This window comes from Macaca nemestrina, chromosome 10 (genome assembly GCF_043159975.1).
Source record: "Macaca nemestrina isolate mMacNem1 chromosome 10, mMacNem.hap1, whole genome shotgun sequence".
NCBI lineage: Eukaryota > Metazoa > Chordata > Mammalia > Primates > Cercopithecidae > Macaca > Macaca nemestrina.
In genome coordinates, this window is record NC_092134.1 from 131,313,648 (window position 1) to 131,340,515 (window position 26,868).

Consider the following 26,868-nt stretch of genomic DNA (forward strand, 5'->3'; position numbering starts at 1 on the left):
GGAAAACTTTACACTTTTTTTCTTTTTGAGATGATGTTACACACTCAACGCCCAGGCTGAAGTGCAATGGTATGATCTCGGCTCATTGCAACCTCTTCCTCCTGGGTTCAAGTAATTCTCCTCCCTCAGCCTCCCAAGTAGCTGGGGTTACAGGCGTCTGCCACCATGCCTGGCTAATTTTAGTATTTTCATTAGAGACGGGGTTTCGCCATGATGGCCAGGCTGGTCTTAAACCCTTGACCTCAGGTGATGCACCCACCTCGGCCACGCAAAGTGCTGGGATTATGGCCATGAGCCGCTGCACCCAGCAACTTAATACCGTTTTTGTTTTTGTTTTTTTTATTCATAATGGGCTTGTGAAATGCTTACATCAATGTTTATTTTTAAAAATGTTATCTGTGACCTTTCAGCTTTTCATAGCACTTCTCGTGTGAATATTTTAAAAAAGCCCTTTCATTGTGGGGGAGAAGGAGTTATCCCTTTCAGCAGAGAGATATGGAGGAACAGGCCCTAGTGGGTCTGAGCACAGGCAGTCACCCCAGCCTTGGTGCTTGCTTAGGTCTGTTCTCCATTCACCGTAGCAGCGTCCACTGTCATTGTCAGCTTGTAAAAATAAGCTGCTTCCTCTTATCAGAATGAACAGTTAGTTTGTTAACCGTCACGTTAAGGTATCGAGAATGATGGCTTTCAGGCCTCAGATATGACACAAGTAGTAAATGCAGCTGACCCTGAACGACATGGGTTTTGAGCTTCGAAGGATCACTTCTGTTAATTTTTTTTTCCAACCTAACCCTTACTGAGAAACCCTGGCTTTGTGGAGGGCCGACGTTTCCTACATGCGGTTCCATAGGGTGGCCGCCGGTCCTGTGGATACATAGATTTAGGTAAACTCGGGGAGTGTTATGGAATCCATGTCCCTGTGTATACAGAGGGACAACTGCAGCTTTTTAAAAGTTTGTGTCCTGCCTTGTCCTAAAAAGGCTCCAAGGTGGATGCAAAATTATTTCATTCTTTTGGTTTCCTTGGTGGGATATTGATGTTTATTCTTCAGTGTCTAAAATCCTGAGTGAAAAGAGTTGGTGCTTCAGGAACAAAGCCAGTCTGGAAACACATATTGAGATATCCACCTTTTCTTCATGGTTTCACAAAAGGTCATGATCATATTTTATTCGGTTGAACCGTAGCAAACTGCCAATATTTGCTCTTTTTGGCCTACAAAATGGCAAGTTCGTACAATATTAAAAGCAAAGCCTTCCTGGATGGGGAGAATAGGAATCGGTAAAAACCTGAAGTTGTCTGTCATGGCCTGTGAGTCACAGGTAAATAAACCTGTGTGAGGGGAGGTTGGCTGTACAGTATTTTCTTCTGTTTTGAGCCTGTCAGAAAAAGGTCAGTTCTATTCTGTTGGGTCCCTGTACCTCACCTTTGCTGCAGAGGGGACTTGCCATTACACTTCATGTCCCCAGTGCCCAGGAGGCTGATGCCACATAGAAGACCTGCAGGTCGCTGAACGTGAACAGACATCGGACATGCTGTGCACCTTGGGACGCATCTGACAAGTGTGTGCTTTTGCAGCAGGTCTGGGGTTGAGGGCGTGTTCCATCTCCTCTCCCTTGTCTGGCTTTGCAGGCCTTTGAAGTTGGTCCTGGAAAGTGAAATTAGTTAATGCTGATGAGCTCGAGGTCAAAGCCGGAATCAGGCTCATCATTTCCTGCAGTGTTCACAGCAGCAGGTTGTAAACTCGACATGACTTGAACCCAGAGAGTCGAGGTTCCGCCCTGCTTTGTGACTCGGTTGTGTGTGGTCTTGAGAAAGTGAACATGGGTTTTCTTGATTCTGAGGGGGCCGAAGAGACCCGCTCTTCACTAGGGGTGTGAAGCATTGGACCTTCCCATCAGGAGGCAGCAGGGACTCGAGAAAGCCCCACATGCCCTCCAGTTCCCTTATGTTGAAATGGTTTGTACTGGGCCATGCTGGGTCATTTTGGGAGGTAAGTGTGGCGTTCACATGGGGGTATACACTATTCTTGGTGTCAGGTGCGAGAGTTGAATTTGTAGAAGCTGTACAGATAGGAAAGGGCCTGGCAGGGAGTGCTGTTTACACGGAACCAATTTAACGAGAGGTCTGCGCTCTCCCTGGGTCCTCGTGTGACCGGTGTCTCCCAGTCTGCAACGGGATGTTCACGTGACTCGGCGCCATTGTCCCACTCTGTAGATGTCTGAGGATCTGTGCGCGGCTGCTCTGTTAGAGTGAGTTGTGATAATGAACTGAGAAACAGTGAACAAACCCTGAATTGGTTAGCACTGGTTCCACAGCCACTTCTGCCATGGTTGGAGTCATTCATATTAAAGTGTGCTGGACTCCTACGCAGAGCTCTGAATTCCAGAGACCCTTTAACTCGGCAGCTAACCAGCTGTTGCCTTCAGAAGACATTTGAGTCCCCTTTACCTGCCAGGGTGACCCTGGGAGTTTGAAGATGAGTGAGACAAGCCCTCCCCGTCTTGTGGATTTTACTGTCCAGAGGGGGAGACAGATGTGGATGGTGAAGGAGGCCCTATCAGAGGTCAGCGCACATCCGTTTTATTTCTTCAGCACTTACTGTGTTCAGGCGGTGTCCCGGGCCATGTGCAGAGCATCTGGGGACCCTGCCCATGGCATCCCAGGCACAGTTAGCATCTGCGCCATCTTCATACTTGGCCTGAGTTTTGGGGGAAGTACCGAGGACGGCTTCTGTCTTTGCCGGAGAGGGTTGGAAGTCAGGGCAGCCCTCCACAAGGAAATGATCGCCAGCTGATTCCTCAAGAAAGAGAGGTGGTCCCCACATGGGCGGAGCAGGGCAGCATGCACAGACCTGGCTGTGGGGTCTGGGGCAGGTGCATCTGAGTGGGGTCTGCTGGGACACAGCAGGGGTGAGGTGTGAAGGCAGTTGGAATTTACAGGATAAATTATCACTAAGGCGATGCTGGGTTAACAGATAAAATCGGGACTCTCTGGGGTAAACTTGGACTTAAGGTTACCCTGGGCATGGGTGTTTTCAGGCTCTGAAGGCAGAGATTTAGGAAATTGGGGCAGAGCTCAGCCCCAGACGGGGATGAAGACCACCCTTGGGGGGATGTTGAATGAGACAGGGGTGGAAACCCAGTGAATGTCTTGGGGTCAGTCCAGCAGGAAGGCAGCAGAGGACACCAGTGCCCTCAAAGGCCCTGTGGAGCCTGCCTCTCAAAGTGCTGGGATTTTACAGGCATGAGCCACTGCTCCCTGATGATACTAGTAAAATTTCTAAGCAGCTCTCTCTGATACCCACTCCCGTATTTTTTTGTTTTTAAACCAGGTTTATTGCTGTATTTTTTCCAAGAAAACTAAACAGTTACCTGTTTGAAGTACAAATAACACCTGTTTAAAAACCAAAAATGTCAATTTGCACAGAAGTTTCCAAATACGCAGCTAGTTTGAGCCTTGCAGTGTCACTACCTGCTCTTAAATTTCTACACGATGTATAGATAGCAAGGCAGGGACAGCTCGTACATCTTCAGGTTTCGATTCTACTATCTTGGACTATATTTTCATTTATTTTGGCACACCTGTGGGTGTGGGGAGCAATGCCAGGTATTTGAAGCTTGTCAAAGGAACAGTTGGGAAAATGTTCACATTTTCAGAATTTTCATAGTAATAGTTATAATTTACAAAGTATTTAAAATTGTGTAGTCATCATTTTGCTTTTTGCTAGATGTGCCCCTAAACAGGGTTGCTAGCTATAATTCTACGTCACAGGATTCAGAACAGTACCCTTTTGGAGCAGATGCCTGTAATCGAGGAATTCCGCCTAGTCAGTTCACTTTTAGCGTATTTAAAAGATTTTCTTTATCCTAGTTGGCACCTGGGGCTATAGTTTGTTTTCACTGCTATGGAATATTCCATGATGGAAACAGTAATTCATCTGTTTTTGATATCGGTGGACATCCGGATTATTTTGGGAGAGTGTGTATGTCTATTCAGCCTTCATTTTTTCAGGATTTTTTGTAGAAGATAATATAACAGTGTAACATCCTCTGCTACGGAGCCAAACGAACCCTGATAACAGCCACACAGACTCTCACACAGACTCTCATGCCTTGTTACCAGTACACAGAACCAGTTTAAGTTGAAACCCAGTAGCAGATCCTGAAGTCATGTGAACTTGTCCTCCGATCTTACACTTGGAATTCACTTTTTATTACTATGTCTGCTAATTAGGAAGCATATCAATTATACAGAAATCTGAGAATGTATAATTATACGTTTATAACAGAAAAAAGCTTATTTAATATCCCGGAACACATGGCTATGTTTTTCCCTCATGCCCCACCACTGTTTTCTTTGCTTGAAATGTGAAATGACACTTGAATACAGTTTTCCAGTGACTGTTAGACTGACATAGTTCTTCAGAGACAGCGCATGTAAAGCACATGGAGAATTTCTGTTTGTGGAATGTGATTTCCCGGTCGCCTCATTCAGGCTGCCGCTGCCTTCCCCTCTGGCCCCCTGCACCGTGGGACGTCTGAGAAGGTCCCTGTTTCATCCTCTGGAAGTTCTGAAAAGGAAGGAGGAGAGGAGGGCGTCTCACGCTTAAAGTGAACTGACCAGGCGGAATTCTTTGATTACAGGCATCTGCTCCAAAAGGGTACTGTTCTGAATCCTGTGATGTAGAATTATAGCTAGCAACCCTGTTGAGGGGCACATCTAGAAAAAAGCAAAATAATGACTACACAATTTTAAATTCTTTGTAAATTATAACTATTACTATGAAAATTCTAAAAATGTGAACATCTTCCCAACTGTTCCTGTGACAAGCTTCAAAATAATATCCCCTTTGTGTTGGTCCTTCAAGCTTTTATTTGGAGTCTCGGCTGCCTTAGTGGTTCCTGCCTTTATGTCCCTAGCTCGTGGCTTCATCCTTGTGTCTAACTCACAGGCAGACAGATGGATAGGAAAGTTGTGTTCAGCCAACAGCTTGATCTTACTCTCAAGGCTCAAATCGACTGGGTATTTGGAGACTTCTGTGCAAATTGGCATTTTTGGTTTTTAAATATGGTGTCTTATTTGTACTTCAAATGGGTAACTGGTTCTCTTGGAAAAGATAGCCATAAAGCTGGTTTAAAAAAAAAATGGGAGTGGGTGTGAGAGAGTGGCTTAGAAATTACACCAGTAATGACAGGGCGTGGATGCTTACGCCTGTAATTCCAGCACTTTGAGAGGATGAGGCAGGTGGCTCACCTGAGATCAGGAGTTGGAGACCAGCCCGGCCAACATGGTGAAACCCCATCTGTACTGAAAATACGAAAATTAGCCAGGCACGGTGACGGGGACCTGTAATCCCAGCTACTTGGGGGGCTGAGGCAGGAGAATCACTTGTACCCGGGAGGCAGAGGTTGCAGTGAGCCGAGATCACGCCACTGCACTCCACCCTGGGGCGACAGAACAAACTCTATCTCAAAAAAAAAAAAAAAAAAGGAAAAACACCCCGGTAATGGAAACCTGACTGCGTCATCTGTGATGGAGATAGCGGATTATTTCACTTTTAGTGACAGGATGAATTGGATATGTTTGCAGTATTGATCTTGACAAGTGAAATGGTCAGAACCAAATGTGCCCCCCAGCTTGGGCCTCGCGGTTGGCAGAAGACTCTGGCGGGCAACAGACTGGAGACTCGGAGACCGAGGGGAGAATTCTCACCCCCTGACGCTGTTGCAGTCACTGCTTCTGGACTCCTGCTGGAGTGAGCGGCCCCTTCGCCTTGCAGGTTTTCGAGGCCTTAGGACCTGCCCCTCCTGGCACACCTGTGGGTGTGGCGAGCAGTGCCAGGACTGAGGCACAGGTGCTGAGCCCGGAACGTGGGACGGGAGAGGCTGCACACACCGGGCGGCAGGCATCTGCTCCAGCAGCCGGGGTTTCCGCAAAGGTGCGAGGCGATGGTTTTCTTCCTTGAATTTGGGTGGGGAGGGTGTCCTGGGGTACTGTGTCTGCACTTGTGTTGCTCTGAGGTCAAGGTGTGGCCCCGAGTCCCTGTCCCTCTGCCAAAGTGAGGGTTTGCCCATTTTCAGGTCAGATTTCCCTTGGGTCCGGGCCTCTAGGAGTGGGGGGCATCGAAGGGGGCGTGAGCATGGTGGACGCGCGTCGGCCTCTTCCTCTCCCCCTCCCCCCAGCTCCTGGGCTGTGTGTGAAGAGCTGCCCATCGGAATCGCCCTCCTGCCTGGTGTTTCATTCACCAGAAATCGTTCTCACTGTGGACTCTTGACTCAAATGTAATCCAGGAATGGAACGTGCTGTTGCTGGATGCCAGACGCAGCATCGGGAGCCGAGTTGGGGATTATATGATCTTACCCCACACCTTAGAAGTGAAGATTATCATTGTCAGGCCTCTGAGCCCAAGCCAAGCCATCGCATCCCCTGTGATTTGCACGTATATGCCCAGATGGCTTGAAGTAACTGAAGAATCACAAAAGAAGTGCAAATGCCCTGCCTGGACTTAACTGATGACATTCCACCACAAAAGAAGTGAAAATGGCCGGTCCTTGCCTTAAGCAATGATATTATTTTGTGAAATTCCTTTTCGTGGCTCACCCTGCCTCAAAAAGCTCCCCCACTGAGCACCTTGTGACCCCCACTGCTGCCCGCCAGAGAAAAACCCCCCTTTGACTAATTTTCCTTTACCTATCCAAATCCTATAAAACGGCCCCACCCTTACCTCCCTTCGCTGACTCTTTTCAGACTCAGCCCGCCTGCACCCAGGTGAAATAGCCGTGTTGCTCACACAAAGCCTGTTTGGTGGTCTCTTCACACGGGCTCGCATGACAATAGTTAAGGAGATACTGAAGTCTTTGCCAGCTCCAAGAGCTTTTTCAGTTTGTGTCGGGCCATTTTAGGCAGAAGGAAAAGCTTGCTTAGAGAATCTTACAGAAATGTTTGGTGCAGCGCCATTAATTCATGGAATAAATGTGTAACTTTCTGTGGCGGCCCTCTGGAAAGAGATGCACTTTGAGTGCACCCTGGCCTGCTCGCTGCAAGAATCGGCCGTGTCACCCCGCTTTCCGTGGGTCTGCAGGTGGCCGTGGAAGGGAAGATGATCTGGAATGCTGGTGACAGTTACCGGTGCGTGTTGATGTGTGCTGCTTTCTACAGGTGAGAACATTTCTCTTGAATAAACATCGCATCAGCATGATGACTGCAAGATATTTGAGTCTCATTCAATAGTGTTTCAGAGCTGCTTCTGTTTTTAATCTGCTTTCTAGCACTAGGCAAGTGAAGACATGGAAAGTAAAAACCCATCGAACTTGTAGAGACGTAGTGTTGTGTAGGAGCAGACTGTAGCCTCTGGCTCTGTTTCAAGATTGTAGGAAACTCTTAGCTGGCATGGTCAGGGTGTAAATTATCTTGTTTAATCGAAATGTAAATGAGTCAAAGCTGGTGCCTGCATTGTTGATGAAATATCAGATTTTAAAGGAACATGTCGATATGCCGTAAGATACCAGCAAAGTTCCTTGCTGAGGTTCGGCACAGGTTCGGAGGAGCTGGGCCTTACTTGTCACCAGGGTCGTCTCTGGGAGCAGATGCTCAGTGTGGGCAATAGTCACTTAGCCTTTCCAGAGCTGAGGAACAGCTCGCTGTGGTGTTTTTAGAACCTGTATTTTGAGTCAGTTTGTCCCACTTGACTCGAAGTTGCTGCGCAGTTTCAGACCTTTGCCTCGCACCGTGCTCTCGTTTTCTTTTTCCCTGATAACTGCCTCGGTTGCCCCCGGCCTGACATTCGAGCCTCATCGTTCACGGACAGAAGCTCCGTGGTGGGGCCCAGGCCGCGACTCCGGCTTGCACAGTTCTGTGCCTGTCACCGTGGTTTATCACATCACTCCCAGGATCTCCCGTTTACAGGAAGAGTGTCCCTTTCCTGCAAGGCCCTGTGTGGTGTGGAAACCACCCCTCCCTGCCTTTCTCCTGTTTGAACTGTACCGTGAAGCTACTTCTGTTCTAGTCAACCGTCAGAATTTAAGGAACGGTGATTTATGTAACTTATCACATGCCTCTCAGCAGTTCTTTATGAATTTCATTCTGTTGTGAAATGATTGCAGTTTTCATGGCTATGCTGGTCTCACGTTGTGGCCCTTGGTAACTATCTTGAAATGAATTGCCTTCCCCATTGTGTGTTAAGGTTTTGCCTGGGAGCTGTTGAGCCCTCACCTCTGCTTAGGGCGGTGGCTTTGCTCTCCTGACAAGAGGAAGAAACTTACTTAGAGCATTTCTAATGTGGTTTTTGCTTCCAGACAGAATTACTTTTTTCACAAAGAGACAGCCACTAAAGACGTGGAAACACGTAGAATCCTTTGAGGAAACATGTGTGTTTCTAACTTGCCATAAGATAGAATTGGAATTTGTAATGATTTTGTTTTCTAGAGTCTGGGTAGAATAGGGAGACAGTGTAATAAAAGCTAATTTTGAAATGAAGAATTTGAAAGATTTTCAGCAGCAATAGCTCTAGGAAGTCACCCTGGAAATGTTTTTAAAGATGTTCAGTAGCAATAGTTCTAGGAGTAGTCACCCTGGAGTTGCTTCTTGAGCATTTGTTTCCTGGCTATATGTTCCGACTTTCATTTTTAAGTTTTGCTGTGAGTTGGGGATGTGTGGGAATAACCATCCCCAGGTGTTGGGTAGGAGTGGCCCTGCAGGGGTGCGTGTGCCCTGAGGCCTGGGGCACTGTTTCAACCTAGCTTGGAACATGGGGACTCTTGTCAGTGGCTGGAGTAAGAGTACCAGCCTGGCAGGCTGGGGGAGCCCTGGGGTGGTCTGGGCACTGTCCTCCCTGCCTGCAGGACGGCAGGTGGAGGAGCTCGAAGGCTGCCTGCCTCGTGGCTGCCAGCGGAGCAGCCCCTCCTGGCCCTGGAGCAAGCCTTGGGTCCACGAGTCTCTGCACCTGGACTTGCTTCCTGGGACCTCCGCCACTGTCCCGAGGGCCCTGGTGCCACTTTTCCAGTGGGACCCAAGCCTCGGGCAACTGCGACCCCAGATTCGGTTGCTTTCCCTGACGTCTCATTCCAGCACGAGTGCTCACCTCACTCAGTGCAGAGCCTCAGGTTCCCTCGAGATGCCCAGACAGAATCTTCCAATTTAACAAGATCGTTGGTGACAAGATTTGAGTGGCACTGATTTAACTCAGCTTCCAGAGTTTAAGTTCCCAAGACACAGTCCTGCTCCTTTCCTGCCCTCATCCTGTGTGGATGCGGGGTTTCTGGAGGGTGGGGCTGAGGCAGTGGCTGCTGTGGGATTTCAGTTTCCGGAGGGTGGGGCTGAGGCAGGTCAGCAGCAGGGGGATGGATGGCTCATTATTGTTCGTTCAATGCCTTGAGGGATAGCTAGGATTAATGACCTTTATAGGATTGTAGGTTTGGGGTATTTTTTTTTTTTTAAAGCGAATTGGATTTCATGTGGGGCAACCTACAGCAGTGTGGCCTCACCACGTGCCCAGCAAGTCACCTGCTGACACTGTTACTGTGTGTGTTCCCGTCATCCCACGAGGTGGCCACAGTTATCACCGCATTTTTCTGACATGAAACTTGGAGAGCAAAGGGTTTAAGAAACTCCTGAAGCCACACTGTCAGCGGGACCCGGGTGGTCTGACCTTAGACCCTGCATTGTTTACCCCTCGCCGCGCTGTCAGCAGACCCGCGAGGTCTGGCCTTCGAACTCACGCTGGTTGCCCCTCCCTGCCACGTTGTGGGGTTTTTCCTGCTTCGGGGCAGCGTTTGATAGCTTGTGAAACAATACCAAGACTTACTACGAGTGGATATGCCATTCTCTGAGATCCAGAACATTCCTTGGACCTGGCCTTGTGGATGTCACGTAAGGGGAGGTAAAAAGCATTTTCACTGTGGTCATTGGGGCTCCTGAAATAGTGTTCTTCCCAGTGAAAGTTCACCATAAAAATCTGTTAACTCAATACTGTGAACAGGAAGAGGTGTGTTGGGCTCTAGTTAAATGTCTCAGAGCCACAGAAGTAAATGTGAGGGCACCATCAGAGCACAGCCTCCTGGAGGAGGCTGAGGACGTTTGCCTGGAGGGTTTGCCGTGAAGCAGGACTTGGGCAGGGCTGGTCGGCCTGGAGAGGCCTCTGGCATGATGTAAGTTAGTTGAAGTAGTTGAGGGGTGGTGGCGTGAGGTCAGTGGTCCCCGAGGAAGCCCCTAACAAGGCCGGTTGCGGTGGGATGGAAAACTGCCCTTCAGTGGCTGTAATCCTGGCTTCACGGGTCCGACATACATTCCTGCACTTTGGATACTTGGATCGCAGCCAGGTCAGATGGTCCGGAAAGGACATTCGGGCTGTGACGGCTGCACCCATTCTCAGCATCTGCAGGGACTTTGCGGGTGTGTGTTTCCATTTGCTTTCAGAGGCTCAGCACAATTTAATTCTCTCTCCCAGAGAAGTCTCGAGAAATAGAAGGACACGTGGAATGAAGGACGTGATTGAAGAGAGTGTGGTGTGGTCTTCGACCTTGTTTTGCCTTGGTTGGTGCTCAAGAACTCCGCCTGCCCTGGGCTGAGCGTTTCTGCCAGGAATTCCTGCCTTTTATCCTGCCTCTGAGGCCCGTTGAGACACTCCAAGAAGCTTCTTTAACAAATTGCCTTTTCCTTTTACAGCCGTTGGATATATTTGCAGCAAAACAAAGGAATAACCCCCCAATGTGGTGATTGTTGGAACCGAACTGTCGATTCCCTCCTGGGCAGGGGTCGCCGCGAAGGATCACCGACACGAGATTCACAGCAGAGAGTTATTTATTACTAGCGCGCTAGGGTCGCAAGCTCTAAGTTGGCCCTGGGACCCCGACTGCTTGTTACAGGCTGTTTATATAGGCAAACACAAGTTCAAACACAGCTTAGGGCGCGAAATTCAAACAAAGCTTTAGGCGCGTGGTAATTGGGTCGGTCTATGGCCTGAGCAAGGTGTCTTGTTCTAATTGGTTAGAGCAGGACCTTATGAGGTTTTTTTTTCCTGGAGTTGTTGATTCCGGGAACTTCGAGGCAGGGTGGGACCCCCGGAATTGGCAGGGTGGGACCCCATGAGGTTGTTTCAGGAATTGGCAGGGTGGGACCCTATCAGGGTGGGACCCTATCGAGGCAGGGTGGGACCCTATCCAGAGCCACCTGGTGTTAATTTTTTTAAGTTCTTTTTTTATGAGGCCTAGTTTCTAAGTTTTATGCGGCCTAGTTTCAGTGATTAAATGCATTTAAGTATAGATAACATTCAGTCTTGAAGGGCCTGGGGTTTTAATCATCTTTGGGTCATGTAACCAGCGTTGTTGGTGATTCAAGTCTCCTGACAGCTCTGTTCTGCCACATTCCTCAGTTTTGAATGATCTTCCTGGTTGTACCTTGGAGCGCCGTTTGTGGCAGTAGAGAGGAGAGTGGTGGTTCCCAGAGGCTGGGAAGGACAGAGGTGAAGCCTCTGCAGGACGCCAGTCTTCCTGGTTTAGGGGTTTCGGGCTCAGCCACCTTCCTGTGTCAGTGTAAATTATACCCAGGATCATTTTCACTCCCCCCACTTTAGTTGAACATTAGATCTTCAGGATGTGTGTGCCCATGTCACCTGGGCCGTGATCCTGGAGCTGGGTGAGACTGTGATTCCTGGTTTTATAGAATTACTTGGAGATTATTAAAAATAAAAGCGCTTTGAGGCATTCAAATGCTATTTCTTGAACGTAATTTATGTGTAGTTCTTGGGAAACATTTCTCTGAGGAAGCATCTATAATTTTTGTTTTCTGCTGCTCAGTGCTAGAAAGAATTGTGCAACACTTGAGTGAGAGTGGCGTTATTCCCCTCCCTCCGCCATGCAAGCAAGATTAAACGTGCCTCTGGCTCCCCTCGGTCTTCTCGCCTGGTGTGGCAGTGTGCTGCCTTCCGTCTTCTCTCTGGGGAGAATTACTGGTGTTTGTGTGTGCTGCTCAGCTCAGCGTGGTGCGGGTGAGGAGCTTGGTTTTGTTAGGTGATCCTCCCAGGCCCCCCTCCTGCCTCCCCAGGCCTTGTTCTAAACTGACAGATAACTGGTGTGTTTTGGAAGAGGACAGCTGCAGGGCAGGAGAGCGTTTGTTCAGACTTTCTCCTTGCACTGACGTTTGAGACCTGGTCCAGCCTGGGCCCCTCTACCACTCCCTCCCTGTAACTGTGTGTTGCAAACCACTCCCTCCCAGTAACTTTTCTTTCAGAGGTTTGGAAATGTGACTTAACTCATCTTCAATTTAAAGCATACTATTAAATTTTAATGTTGAAACTGATATATTTTATGACCTTTATTTGATTTCTCTTGATTTTTTTTTCCCCATATGAGACATGGCATCTTAAGGGAGACAACCTGGTGTTGGCCGCCTTTCCTAAGGATGGAAGTGAATTCTGAAAGCCCTTTAGGCAGCAAAATACTCAGGGAACCGTTATTATGGCTATGTCTGTCCACGTAAAGCGAACACGACTCATAAGCAGAAAAAAATGCAGCCCGGGGACAAGGTGAGCGCTAATGCTGCCTGTGCCTCGCCTCCCCGCCATGAGGAACGGAAGTGCAAGCGGAGGTGGTTGAGTTAGCCTCCAAGCCGGGTCTGCGCCCCCCTCACATCCCTCTGCATCTGCAGGGGCACAGGTCGTGCTGCCACCCCTCGCTCAGTGCCAGGGCTGATGCGTCAGGAACAGGCGGGGCTGTCCGCCCCTTGTTCGGTGCCAGGGCTGATCTGTCAGGATGCCTCGTGCTCATCTGGTCCTCGTGTCTTCATCACCAGCCTTCTGCTCGTACTGGGCTTGTTATTACCTTGGTATGGGTTGTGGAGCGGTGCTCAGTCCTCCGAGGGAATCGGCCCTTAGCCGATTCATATTCAACAGGACCGGGGAATGGGTGCTTGTTCCAGGCCCTGGACCCTGTAGTGCCCAGGGTCTTCCTGAGAAACCCCGGTGCCACTGGAGCACAGCCCGGCCCGGCCCGCCCGGCCCCCTCCAGGCATCCCTGTTTCTCCGCTTTGTAACTGCACTTGTGTGTAGCAGGTCTTCCAGGACTTAGACGTTGCTTGGTGTGAGCCAGGTTTTGTGTGGAAAGAGGACAGGTCATAAGCAGAAGCCTGAGCCCTGGTCCGAGCCAGCAACCAACCAACCCAGAGCCATCTTTTATGCTTCCAGATTCTGTTGCCAAAAACTTACCCATGGGCATTGAGGGTGATGCACTTCTGCTCCGAGACGTCTGTGGCCTCAGCTGGAGGGATGGAAAGGATGTGGAGCCTCTTCACTCCTGGCCTGGGCTTGGACCTGCTGTGCAGCCTCTCAGGGGCACCAGGGCCCCCGTGTGTCACAGCGGCCTCGGGTTGGTGGCACTGCCCCAGGATGTCCCAGGCTTCATGATGTCCAGGCTCCCCTGGCATGGCGGCCTCAGGTCAGGGGCCCTGCTCCGATGGACATCTCAGGCTCCATGATGCTAGGGCCTCCTTGTGCCATGGCGGCCTCGAGATGGTGGCACGGCCCCAGGGTGTCCCAGGCTCCAAGACCAGTGTTCCTTCCAGTAAGGGCAAGTTGTACTATAAGGTCTAGTCTCGGAAGGTGCCTGGGGTCCTATCCTTCAGAGCGGTCCCACGCCCACCACAAATCAAGCCAGGGGAGGCCCTGCCAGAATTTGCAGCTGTGCTTCAGGTGGTCCCACCAGGCCTCTTATTTTGGCCTAGCCATGTATATAATTCTTTTTCTCTTTGGTTTTTTCGAGACAAGGTCTCACTTTTGTTGCCCAAGCAGTGGTGTGAGCACAGCTTACTGCAGCCTAGACCTCCAAGGCTCAAGCGATCCTCCTTCCTCAGCCTCCTGAGTAGCCAGGACCCACAGGCACATGTCCCCATGCCTGGCTTATTTTTTTTTTTTTTTTTTTTTTGTAGAGATGGAGCTTTGCAATGTTGCCCAGGCTGGCCTCGAACTCCTGGACTTAAGCAGTCCAGCTTCCTCAGCCTCCCAAAATACTGAGATCACAGGCATGAGCCACCGTGCTTGGCCAAGCATGTTTCTAATTTCAAAATTAAGAGGACCCAGAGCCAGTTAATGACGTCTCTACTGGAACATGCTGCTTATAGTACATTAAAAAAAATCGTCCAGAACTTGGAAAGGGGCTGGTCAGACACAGTCCTTCGAGGTTGTCTGAGCCCCTGGGGTCTTTAACCATCTGGAGGGATGTACCATGTCAGACTCACTGTTGTCGATGGGCTGAAGCCCAGGTTTCGTGAGGTCACATGTCGGCTTGTAGGACTTTCTCTGGCAGAGAGATGCGAGTGACTTCTGTTCACTGAGAGGCTCATCTCAGGGACTTCATGGCCTGAGGGACGGCAGCCAGTTTGAGCTGATCAAGCAATCTCATGCTACCCTTATTTTTTGAAATGCCTGTGAGTGACTTTTCACACGTTCTTTGAAGCGGCTTCTTGTCCGTGTTACTTGTTAAGGAACGAATGCTTTTTTTTTGATCCCTCATCCCCTTTCTTTGGGGTGTTCCAGTCTCGGTTCTCACGTGTTCTGCTTCTACGGGAATTTCTGACGCTGCTGAGTGTAGAAAGCACTGAGGAGGCTGTGCTCCTGTCCCCTGTGAGCCTTCCAGGTGGCCTCCTCTCCCCTCCAGGGAGTCAGGAGGAACCTTTCAAACCCTTCTTAATCTTGTTTTCATGTCTTTGTTTTAACAGATTTCTTGGCATCTTCTCCCTTATCCAGAAGTGAGGGTGAACGCCAAGTTATTCACAGGAGTCAAGAGACCACACACAGCCCAAAGTGACATTTGTTTCCCTGAAATGATTTGTGTGTGTTCACCTTAAAATGCAACTCAGTAAAACAGGTATGTTTTGAGGAATGACTTTAAATTACCCAGGTAAAAATGTGACAGTTCAATTTCATCCAGTCTGTGCAGGTGTCCATAATCCCTTCTGTGGTTGCGTGTGAGTTTATGTGACTTGTGGTTATTTTTGAAGAAAGAAAATCTGTTGTTGCTGAGGACTTCAGATGGTGCGCTGGGATTGTGTGGGGCGGACATCGGGGGCTTCAGTGTGTGGCTTCCTTGAAGAGGTTCAAATTAAGGCTGAGCGTCCCTACTCCAAAATGCTCTGAAACAAACATTCCGAGCTCCCTCATGACACTCGAAGGAAATGCTCTTCGGAGCACTTTGGATTTCAGGCTGGGGATGCTCAACCAGAAAGTGAAATATTGCAAGACCCTTCTTGTCCCAGGAGCTTGGATGAGGACATGTGGCCTGTGCCGGGCATCCCTGGTGTGCGTGGCAGCCTGGGCTCCCTGGACTGGTTTTGTAGGAGCCACAGAAGGAAAGAGGCTCAAAGTGGCCCTGCCTGACTCCTGAGAAGGGCGGACCAGAGGGGGTGGGCACGGAGGGCAGCAGTGGAGTCCCCAGCGTCTGGAGCCTCCTGTCCCTGTTGGAGCTGAGAGCCTCCTTTAGTTGTGGCCTCTGCCCTGTCAGCAGCCACTGAGGCCTGGAGGGGAGCTGGGGGCTGAGGGAGGAGGAAGGATGATAGGCCTGCTTCTGGAGAGGGCCGGCATCAGCCTGTGCTAGCCTCGTGTGCTACTCCTGCATCCAGGGTGCACGGATTCCTCGTGGCGCAGCAGTTCCCGGGGTGCACAGCGCTCTTGTGTGCAGTAACATCTTTGTCTCCAACCCTTGGAGGCAAGTTACCTTTTATTCCCCCACAGTGAAAAGAGGTAGAAAATCTTATAGAAATGCATTTGCTGGAATGTCTATTTTCCGATAAAACATCGTACGCTTAGGCTAAATCTGAAAGTGTCTCCTAGTGAGTCTCGTGTGTAGAGTAAGAACAGTTCACGCATATCTTAAAGCAGGTAGATCTAGGAACACAGAGCATCCCGATGCTAGGATGGAGTTTTCCACTAACTCTGGGAATGGAATCTGTAGAGCCTCGGGTGCTTTTGCACCATGAGGTTAGCCAGGTTAGCGAGGGTGCACTCACAGCCCCGCCTGTGCCGCATCCCTTCTGCTAGAGCGTCTGCTGGGGCCTGCGTGAGTCGCCTGAGCATTGCTGTTACCTTTTTCACTTGAGCCTTTTTACCGAATACTAGGATAAACTTGACCTCACATACTTTGTGGGGAGAGAGAGAAAAGTATATCTGGGACCTCTGTAATTATATGTTGGAAAATAGATTTGGGCAAAATATTTCTGCGTATGCGTGCTTGGTGGGCATGGGGTTCCCTGCCGCACCCTGAGGCGGCACGTTCGCACATTTTGATTTAATCTTGAGCCTATGGCAACAAAACTGTAGAAGCTGGCTATGACTTACTTTCTAAAATCTAGAAATAAACATACACTTGGAATCATAATCTATTGGACTTCTTTGTAAAACCTGATTTGAGCGATCACTTTTGCTTTGTATAAACAATTTCATTTTTTTATTTAACGTGGCGTAGAATGAATGGAACAAATATTCAAACTCAAATTTAAAAATGAAGAATTGTTACCATTTTGTTTTTGTATCAACATATTTCTTCACCAAGTTTCTTATTATAATAGTTATACTTTCTCTGAATGTGGCACAATTGTTATAGAATTAAGAAAAAGACTGGGCATGCTGACTTATGCTTGTAATGGCAGCTCTTTGGGATGCCAAGGCAGGAGGATCACTTGAGGCCAAGGAGTTCAAGACCAGCCTGGACAACATAGCAAGACCCCATCTCTATAACAATCTCTATAACAGAAAAATGAGCTGAGTGTGGTGGTGCATGCCTGTGGTCCCTGCTACTCTGGAGGCTGAGGTGGGAAGATCACTTAAGGCTACAGTGAGCTGCGATTGCTCCACTGTACTCCAGTCTTGGCGACACAGCCAAGACCCTGTCTCAGAAAGAAAAAAAAAAAAAAATCCAGAAATATCATTTTCTTTTTTAATCATCCCAAAAGAGAAATCGGTTTTTTCTAAGAATGTCAAGAGTAACTGATAAGATTCTTTCCTTGCATTGTTTCTCCTTTTCAAGTATTTAGAGTATTCTGTCCACATGGTCTCTCGTCATCTCGTTACAAATCAGCAGGTGTCTTCGAGGTTAGTGGTGTTTCTCTGTGTTGCACCTTGGAGAACAGCCATCATGAAACCTCTTACCATGATCGTGCACATTGTAGTCCCAATTAAAATCCTCTGTAGAGCGCCTGTGCTGCTTATTAGAGCAGAACTTCGGTTGTGCTAAAACGTGCATTCAGCTAATGGTTTTAACTTCATATCTGAGGTGATGTTGTATAATTCATTAAGCATATGGGATCAGTAATGATAGAAGATAATTCTGGCTGATGTCATTTAGAGGATATTTTTCACATCAAGTTAAAACTTCCTTCGTGATAGTCATTTTGGGATTCATTTAAATATGTGGTTTATTTCATAGCTCAAATTTTCATTAGTCATTTCATAACATAGGATTTTGAAAGCAGATTTGGCAAAACCTTTCTAACAAAATGTTTGCTTATGATGTCCCAGGGAACAGCACTCAGAATTGCTGGTAACTGTGGTACATTTTTAAGGCTGATGATAGAAGTCACTTGAACAGTAAGGGCTTCTTCGTGAGGCAGATGGGGTTTTGAACCCTGACCCTCCTGATACGCCAGCCCTGACCCTGGCCTTCTCTCCTCTCCTCTCCACTGGGAGATGAGAAGGTGCCAGCATCCACCTCACAGGCCGTCCTGAGAACCTGGGACTAAGGGCTTGTGTTCCTCTTGCAGGTGGCGCAGTTGTGAGGGCTTGACGATATATACACTGCAGGCTGCCAGTGTCGGGATAATCCAGTTTTAGTTAAAAGGTGGGATTTGCTTTGCTCCCGTGCGGACCAGGTGCAGTGCTGCTGTTGCAGCAGGTGTGCGGATCCTCTTGGGTGGTCAGGTGGACAAGGAGTCACTGATTCCGATTCCCAGGGTTAGATGTGAGGGAACCATGGACCTCATGTGTTCAGAGGGAAGGGGAGTAAAAAGCTTCCCTTGTAATTCCAGGACTGTCTGTCCCAGGAATGCCAAACCACTGGCTTTCACTTGATGCTGTCGTAGGTGTCACTGTATGGAAATGAGGACTCATGTTCCGCATACCTGGGCCAGTACCCGTCTCCCTCCAGGGCCGTGGCCGAGCCCTCCTGATTTCGCTGGGTTTCCAGCCTGGGGATCTGTAAGCCCAGTGACGTCTCCGGTCTCAGCCCCCGCTCCCCTTGGGGACAGGAGGTGGCTTCAGGAGACTGGTGATGAATGCCTGAATGAAGCCGACTTGTGACTGCAGTTCTAAGGGCCTCCCTGGGTGTTAGATGTCAGTAAATGACACCTGTGTGTCGATCTCATGTGATGAAACAGTGGGAGAAACCAAAGCTTGTGGAGTCTGCAGGTTCTGGACTGGGGGGTGTGTGCACCTGTGTACTTGGTGAGGGGTGTGATGTCTGGAATGAGTGTGCACGTGTGTCACGATTGTGCGTGTGTGGTGAGTGTATTTAGCAGGTGTGGGTGGAGTGAGCATGTTCATGTGTGTCGTATTTGAGGGTGTGTGTGGAGCGTGTACACGCATCACATTTGGTGAGTGTATTTGAGGGTGTGTATGGAGTGCATACATGTGTTTGTATAGTATTGGGTGAAGGGGTGGCGTGTGTGGAGTAAGCATGCACACGTGTGTGCTGTGTGTGGGGTTTCTACCTGGTCCTCCCCTGAGCCTGCTCCTGGGCCCTGCTGTCCTGGCAGCTTTACAGTTTGGTGTGTCTTTGATTCTGGAAGATTCTGGAACCAGATTCTGAAGCTGTGATCACAAACTTGCAGCCCTGGAGGACGCCGGCCCGTGGAGCTGGCATGAGGGTCTCTGTGCTGGCCTCTCCCTGGGCTCTGTGCACAGCAGAGCGTGTCTGATGATTGAGCTGTGCGGGTCTGTGGCTCCCCAGCCTCGAGTCAGCCCTCAATTCTGTCCCGCCTCTGTTTTTCTTGCTGAGGGGCTCCGAGAAGCAGTGCCTGGGATGACGTTTTCACCCTGGCGTTGCTTCGCCAGCTGCCCAGGTGCTGGCTGCCTGAGCCCTGCTGCCGTCCTGGGTGGACGGGGCTGGCGCGGGGACATCCCTGAGCACCTGTGGGGGAGGCAGGTTTAGGAAGTGCCAGAGGTGAGTGGTTTCCTTCCAGACTTGATTTTCTGGAAAGTTCTGGGCCTCATATTTTTCCCTAAGGGAAGTTAGAAACTGAGTTTCTCTTTAGCGGAACGTCTTTGCAGCGTCTGTTTGAATGTTCTCCAGGTGTGGAATACTCAGGGCCGTGTGTGTTTGGAAACATCTGTGTCCTGAGCGAATTCAGTGGGGAATGGAGAGAGGCCTCCTGTCAGCTTGGCCTCTGTTTTGAGTTTGTGAGGGTTGACGGCTGCTGGTATGCCAGGGAGAGTAAAACACTGGGCGCCGTGGGATGGGAATGTTCGCTCTGACAAGGTCAGTGGGAAAGTGTCTAAACAAACGTTGCTGTTCTCCTGGCTCCTCGGGGTCGAGCTTGTTTTGTGGTGTTGAGGGAAAGCTACCCTTGTTCCTGTTCCTCACCATTTGAATGGTGTCCAGGGCCTGTTCCGCTGGAGAGGTGATGCTCATGAGTGGGGGTCAGGTCACAGGCTGCGAGGTGATTTGGAATCTGTCAGCTGATTTCCTAAAAACACAGGTGCCTGGTAAAGATGTTCCTGATTAGCTAAAACATGTCAACAGGATGTGATAGCTGGTGGTGGTTCAAAGACTATCACAATTTTCCTGTTACTTTTTAAATGCCTGTTGAATAGGGGAAGATTCACATATTTTTCTTTTCCTGTCTGCATACTTGATATTTCGTTTTTTGTTTTATATGTGGGTGTGCAGTTAACTGGATTTAGAAGCAGTCTCAGCCCCGGGGAGACTTCAGGGCAGCCTCAGTCAGTGATGAAGGGAGGCAGGGATTGGGGGGCTACCTCCTTCATAGGATGGACACCAAGGGCCAGAGGTCAGCAATCTCAGTGAGGTCACAAAGACGGGCACACCCAGCACCCTCGCCCCTGTGCCTCTCCTTCACGTTTGCCTCTGCTCAAAGCTGCTCTCCTAGGTCATCACGGGTGATCTCTTGGCGTGTGCTTGGTTCTCTTGCAGAAGTGGTGTCTGGCTGTGGTCAGTGTGGGCCCTCAGGGCTTCCATGTTTTTGGCTCACATCAATACTGGGCAGTGGTGTACGTTTGTTTTGGAGTGGTAGATCGGGTGGATTTTGGCTTTGCCAACTCATTTAATATCTGTTTCTCCTGTTTCTGTATCAGGTGTTCTCTATTTGGTTAGAAGGGGGATGAAGGTGGTGGAACTGCTTCCAGCTGTTGAGCGCCTGCTAAGAGCTGTTTGGCGTGCACAGATCCATTTCGGCACAATCTCAAGAGTAGTCCTGGGCGGTGCAGAAAGCAAGGCCCAGGCGAGGCTGTGTCGGACACAGGAGGGCCCTGACCTGTGTGCTTTCGGCCTCTGAGCCACCCCTCTCCTGACTGCTTACAAAGCTGTATCGATAATGAAATCTGCGCATTGAAAATTCGCTAGAGGAATGCCATTTCCAGGGATCTTACTGTGGACCTTCTGTAAAGGTTCGCTGTAGAATAATGAATGGCCTTTTAATGCAGGTACCAAACAGGCTCCCTGGGATAACTCATTCCATACAAACTTTTTAAAGTAATGTTCCCAACCAGCTGTCCTATACATTCTTTCTACTAAGAGGTGCTCCTCTCCTGTGCGCTTTAGTGATATCCTGTGTTTGCTTTGCATGTGCTTGGATTTTCAGAAGAAACCGTGTTTGCAGATACACTTGGAGTACAACATTCCTCTTCCTATTAGTGTAGATGCTCCATTGGAGGAGATATTCTCATGCATTTGTGTGTTTTGTGGGGAATAAAAGTAGTCACTGGCTTTTGCAAACCTAGAAGATGCCCAAAAGTTGATACATGTGAAAATATGCGGCAACTGCCATAAATCCCCTTGTATGATGTGTGGCAAAGTGGTCTGTGTGTTCTGTCTGTGGAGAAAATTAGTCTTCCCTATTTTCCCAAGAGGTAACACTTGAATAGACACCAAAAATTGTCTTATTTGAAAATGATACCTTCTTTCCATTGTTATGAGACTATGTCATAGGAACTCACACATGTAATTGTTTTCTCCAGTTAGAACTTCCAGGTTTTGTCATAGTCCCTTTGTGTCATTACAGTGTCTGGTTCCACTTTATTTAAAGCAGGAAGAGACCAGCCATGTGGCCTCACTGGTGCTACCCAAGCACAGGGTCTCATAAGGGCATGAACACTTGGTTTGGAGACACGCTGTTCTTCCTGATAGAAACCCTATCATGCCATTCTTTAGTCTCCTGCGGGGTTTCTTCCACCCTAAATGCACCCAGTTTCTGTTGGTTTTTAGTTTATTTGTATTTTCTGAGACAGGCTCTTGCTCTGTCACCCAGACTGGCATGCAGTGGCGTAATCCCGGCTCACTGCAGCCTGGACCTCCCTGGCTCAGGCGATCCTCCCACCTCAGTCGCCCGAGCAGCTGGGACCTCAGGCGCGCACCAGCGTGCCTGGCTAATTTTCTTTTTAATTTTCTTTTCTTTGTTGTAGGGATGGGGTCTTGTTATGTTGCCCAGGTGTGGCTCTGTTTTCTGTTGAGTGTACAGTGGGTTTTTATGGAGAACCTCTGTATTTGGGTTGGGTGTGTGGCATCCTGGTCAGGAAGCTGCCCTCAGGCTTCCTTCCTGCCCAGCAGGGTCACGAGTGATGTCTCCACCTGGGCTGGTGTGTGTGCTGGCCAGTAGGGCTTAGTCCTGGACTGCAGACTGGTACTGGTCCATGGTCTGTTAGGAACCGGGGTTATAGCAGGAGGTGAGTGGTGGGCAAAGTGAGCATGTCCGCTTGAGCTCTGCCTCCTCTTGGATCAGCGGCAGCATTAGATCCTCCTAGATGCTGGGACCCTCTCGTAAGCTGCGTGTTCTCCTAGGTGCTGGGGTCCAATCATAAGCTGTGTGTTTTCATAGGCGTTGGGGCCCTATTGTAAACTGGATGTGAGGGATCTCGGAGGTTCTCCTTATGAGGATCCAATGCCTGACCTGAGGTGGGACAGTTGCTTTCAAAACCACCCCCCAAGAAAAATTGTCTTCCACGAAACCCATCCCTGGTGCCAAAAAGGCTGGGGGACAGCTGGCCTAACGCGTGGATGATGTCAGTAGATTTTTGGACTCGGGCCGCAGTTGGAGAGGATTAGATTTTGAAAGGTGGGGGATTGAAGGCTTCTAAAGGGCAGGTTTTCATCTCCAGTGGGGCCTGGGCAGAACTGGGTAGAACTGACCCAGAACCTGATGATTAGTCAGGCTAGCTCACTGCCTGCATCCTGTGTATGCAGCCTTGCTGTTTATTCAATTGTCTCGTCGTGTGGTGGATTCCATCCACAGCCTCAGAGTAGTGGAACCCATTACTTCAAGGCTGACCTGATTTAACTTTATCAAAAAAAAATTAAAATCACTGAGTATAAATCTTCCAGACACCCGTATCCTTTTTTTTTTCCCCAGAGGCTTTTAAATATTGCAACTTAAAAATCTTCAAAAATAACTTGAAAAGAAAACCTCTAAGTACATTTTTGATGAGCGTCCTTGACAGCTTTAATATGTGAAGTAAATTCCCTTGACTTCTGTATTCCTAGAAACTCGTTCATATTTGCAGAAGACTTTGTATTTTGTCAACAGTGGCCACTGTTTTGTGACCATCATACCTGTCGTCTCATTTAGAAAGTTGGATGTGGATGTATTAACTTCTCAGACATACAAACACATGGGCTGTTTGTTTTTGGTTTTGATTTTTTTTTGTTCCCCCCACCCCCGAGCTGAATTCAAGAAAGGGAAACAAGTAGACTAGAGTAAGTACCAGAAAGCGTCTAAGTGGCTGGGTGGGGGATCCTACTATGGTGTTGCATTGTGTTCTGCCAGACATTGCTCCTCAAAAAGCTGACCCTGAAAGGGCTGGCATTGCCCTCACTCTGGGACATTCGTCTGTCTCACCAGAAAATGAAGAATCTGCCAGAGTACCGTGAGTCAAATTCAGTCAAAACTCGATTAAATAAAAGAGGCTTTGTCTCAAAGGCCAAAACATGAGGACACACTTCTAATTTTTAAGGAGCGCTTCATCGTGAGTCAGTCCTGACGTGTACTGCATTAGGAAACCTCTGAACTTCCACGGTCAGGCCCAGAGCTCTGAGGGAAAGTGGTTGTGCCCTTCCCACTGTTTCTGTCACTAGTTTTATTCATTAATTTCCTTAAAACCCTTTTTGTATGAGTTCTATTATAGTTTGGAAAAAAATTCACATAGGTAGAACTGGAAGCGTTTCCGCAGTGTTAATACTCATGACCCGTTCTGGGTCTCGGTATATGTGTACTGGATAAATGTACATGTGTGTATGTGGTGTATGCATACTAAGTGTATTTCACTGCATGTATTGACAGTGTATAGGTATGTACACTACATATGTCCTACACACGTACATGCTGTAGGCATGCATGTACACGTGTATGTGTGTAACTGGGCACTATGGTTATATGCACACTACTTGGACACTTATCTGTTCTGCATGTGTACATACATGCATGTGTTTAATGCCATATACATACCTGTGTACGTACACCATGTGGTTATGTGCACATTATTTGTACACATGTATATATACATATGTGCACACAAGCATGCATGTACACTAGGCACACTAAAGTTCTGGATATGTACACACTAATACATATACATGCTGCATATGTATGTACACTGTTGCATATGTGTATACCTTAGACTTTATACGTTAGTGTACTGATGTACAGTGTATACATGTGCATATCTGTACACTGTGCATGTGTATGCGTGCTGTAGTGCACCTACATACATTGGATAAGAATGTACGCTATATGGACGTGTATACATATAGCAAATAGCATACCTGTGTACACACGGATGTGCATGTGTGTGCCATATGCATGTACATACAGGTTATAGTATATCTGTGTATACTTTTTACATATAGATGTGTGTACATGCTATGCATGTGCATACATGTTAGCATACCTACGTACACATGCTATATGGATAGGGATGTGTGTATGCTCTATGCTTGCACACGTAGTGAACTCTTGTACACTATACATATGTGGATGTGTACACTATGCAGGTACACTACATGGATCTGGATGTGTGTGCACTCTGTACGCATGTAGTGCACTTATGTACACCATACGTATTGGGATGTGTGTACGCTCTCTGCATGTACACGTGGTACAGTGTACCATATACGTATACTATGTAAGTGTAAATGTGTGTGCGTTCTATGGCACCAGGAATAGGGCTCCCGCAGGGATCCAAGAACGCACCATCTCGCTGGCACCAGAGTGTAGGATGAAAACAGTTGTTTGTTGCAACCGAGTTGAAATTTGGCAGGTTCCTATACCCTTGGTAACGATTAAGGAACAATCACTTCATTGATGTGTGTGTTCCTGAAATCACAAACAGCTCTGTGAGGTGTGTCTCATTCCCAGATGAGAGAGGGAACCGAAACAACAATGACTCGGTCACTGAAGTGAGGTAGAATGAACATAGCAGCTGTCTAGCTTTCCATATTATAACTTTGTCAGCAGCTCACTGAGAAATCGCCACTCATCAGGAAATGTGTCCATTTTCTACTGTTCTTTATTCGTGGCATATTTACTGCCTTGTGTTATTCCTCACGATGTAGCAAAATCCCTTCTAGAGTTGTGAATATAAACAGTTCATGAGAAATGTAGTATATTCTTTGTTAACATTGAAAATGATATGTAAGTTCATCTTCAGGTACTGTTTGGAAGGATGAGAAAGAAGATATTTAGGACAAAAGAATAGAGAGCTTTCAAGTATACAGGGAAAATAAGGGCTTAGTGCAAAATATTTCCAAATTTGGAATTTGGGAATAATAAATCTCACATCTAAGATGGTAGGTAGTTTTTTGGGTTTTTAACATTAGTACTTGGTTTTCCATGCCTTTGGGAATTTTCCTCCTGATGGAGGACTGCAAGAATAATCTGATTTTTCAGAACAGAAGGGACAGTCTGTCTCTAAAGGTAAATTCCAGGTTCTACCATAGACAAATAGAAATTGCTGCCAATTTTCTGTAAGGTTCTTCAGTTCTTTCCTCTTCTGTGGTTAAAAAACCATCTCTGGGGCTGGGTGCGGTGGCTCACGCCTGTAATCCCAGCACTTTGGGAGACTGAGGTGGGTGGATCACGAGGTCAGGAGATCAAGACCATCCTGGCTAACACGGTGAAACCCAGTCTCTACTAAAAATACAAAAAACTAGCCGGGTGTGGTGGCGGGCGCCTGTAGTTCCAGCTACTCGGGAGGCTGAGGCAGGAGAATGGCGTGAACCCGGGAGGCGGAGCTTGCAGTGAGCTGAGATCACGCCACTGCACTCCAGCCTGGGCGACAGAGCGTGACTCCATCTCAAAAAAAAAAAAAAAAAAAAAAAACCATCTCTGGGTTTAGTCTCAGCCAAGTTCCTCTTATCAGGTTGCCTTACATTTCTCACAGCTGTTGAGAGTTTTCATTTGTAGTTAACTTGTTGAAAGCAAAAGCTTGTACTAGTTAGATCTGAGCACCTTGAAGACAAGGCTTTGTTTTATATTTTTAATGAGCAGCAGGGTGATGGCAGGGCTAGGGCCCTTCATCCCATCATGCGTTCCCCTGAGCTTTCAGAGTTCTCACTGCGTGCTGAGTGTGGTGTTGGCTGTTTAGGGTTTAAATAGGAATACGAGGCTCTGCGACTTGGTACGCTCTTACCTCCTTCATAGAGAGCTTGGTGACAGCTTAGCATGATAAAGTATACACAACAGGTGTGCACACTCTTACGGCCCCACTGAAAGGGTATTGATTTAAACGTGACTAATTTCTCATGTTTATATTTGCCTTTATTCCTAGTTACGGTCCTGATACTTTTTCTTCCTTTACCATCTTGCTAATCGCTAGTGAATTAGTGATAAACTATATTTATGTGTCCTCTAAATCTAGCGACTTAATTGCAGGTCATTCTTCTTATACCATCTGTCAGTGCTATGTCAGGATGGCTCAGTTTTACGTTGTCAAAGGATTAACTACGGCAGGATGCAGCCTTTCTGGAACTTGCTCTCTTACGAAATATCGGCACTTTTTTTTTGTTATACGTGAGGTGTACTCAAATATAAACATTCTGAGCTCTGTTAGGATACACAAGATTGTAATGAAGTAAACAACAACTTGATCAAGTATCAGCTAACGAATTTTATATTTTAAGTACATGGAACGTGGACCTTGGCAATCAGTTTTCATCTTGACCTTTCACGTTTTTGCTAGAATCTTGCTCTGTCATCCAGGCTGGAAGGGTGGAGCACAGTAGTACGATCTCCGTTCACTGCAACCTCTACCTCCCAGGTTCAAGCGATTCTTATGTCTCAGCCTCCCTAGTAGCTGGGGTTACAGGGTGTGTGCCACCATGCCCGGATAATTTATTTTTAGTAGAGGTGGAGTTTTGCCATGTTGGCCAGGCTGGTCTCCAACTCCTGACCTCAAGCGATCCACCCACCTCAGCTTTCCAAAGTGCTGGGATTACAGGTCTGAGCCACCATCCCTGGCCTGACCTTCTGTTCTAATATTGGTTATTCAGTCTCGATGATAGCGCCTGGTTGTATTAAATTGGGGTAGAATGCACAATTGAAATGAATTTGGTTGTGTATGTACGTGCTGACTTAGCGTTCATGGCAGCACTGTGAGTTGGGCATTGTTCCTGAAGGAAGGCCAGATGGGTAAGTCGGGGCTTCGATACGGGACTTGTGGGCAGT

The 26,868-nt window shown here is 48.0% G+C and overlaps 1 long non-coding RNA gene across 1 annotated transcript in view; it reads left to right on the forward strand.

The window, feature by feature from the left end:
• The window catches only part of LOC139356873 (uncharacterized), an 85,294-nt gene that overhangs the window by 22,920 nt on the left and 35,506 nt on the right, over positions 1-26,868 (forward strand). Inside the window, exon 2 of the long non-coding RNA XR_011609355.1 lies at positions 14,707-14,855. This is a non-coding gene — a long non-coding RNA (uncharacterized lncRNA). The remainder of the gene's footprint in view (positions 1-14,706; positions 14,856-26,868) is intronic.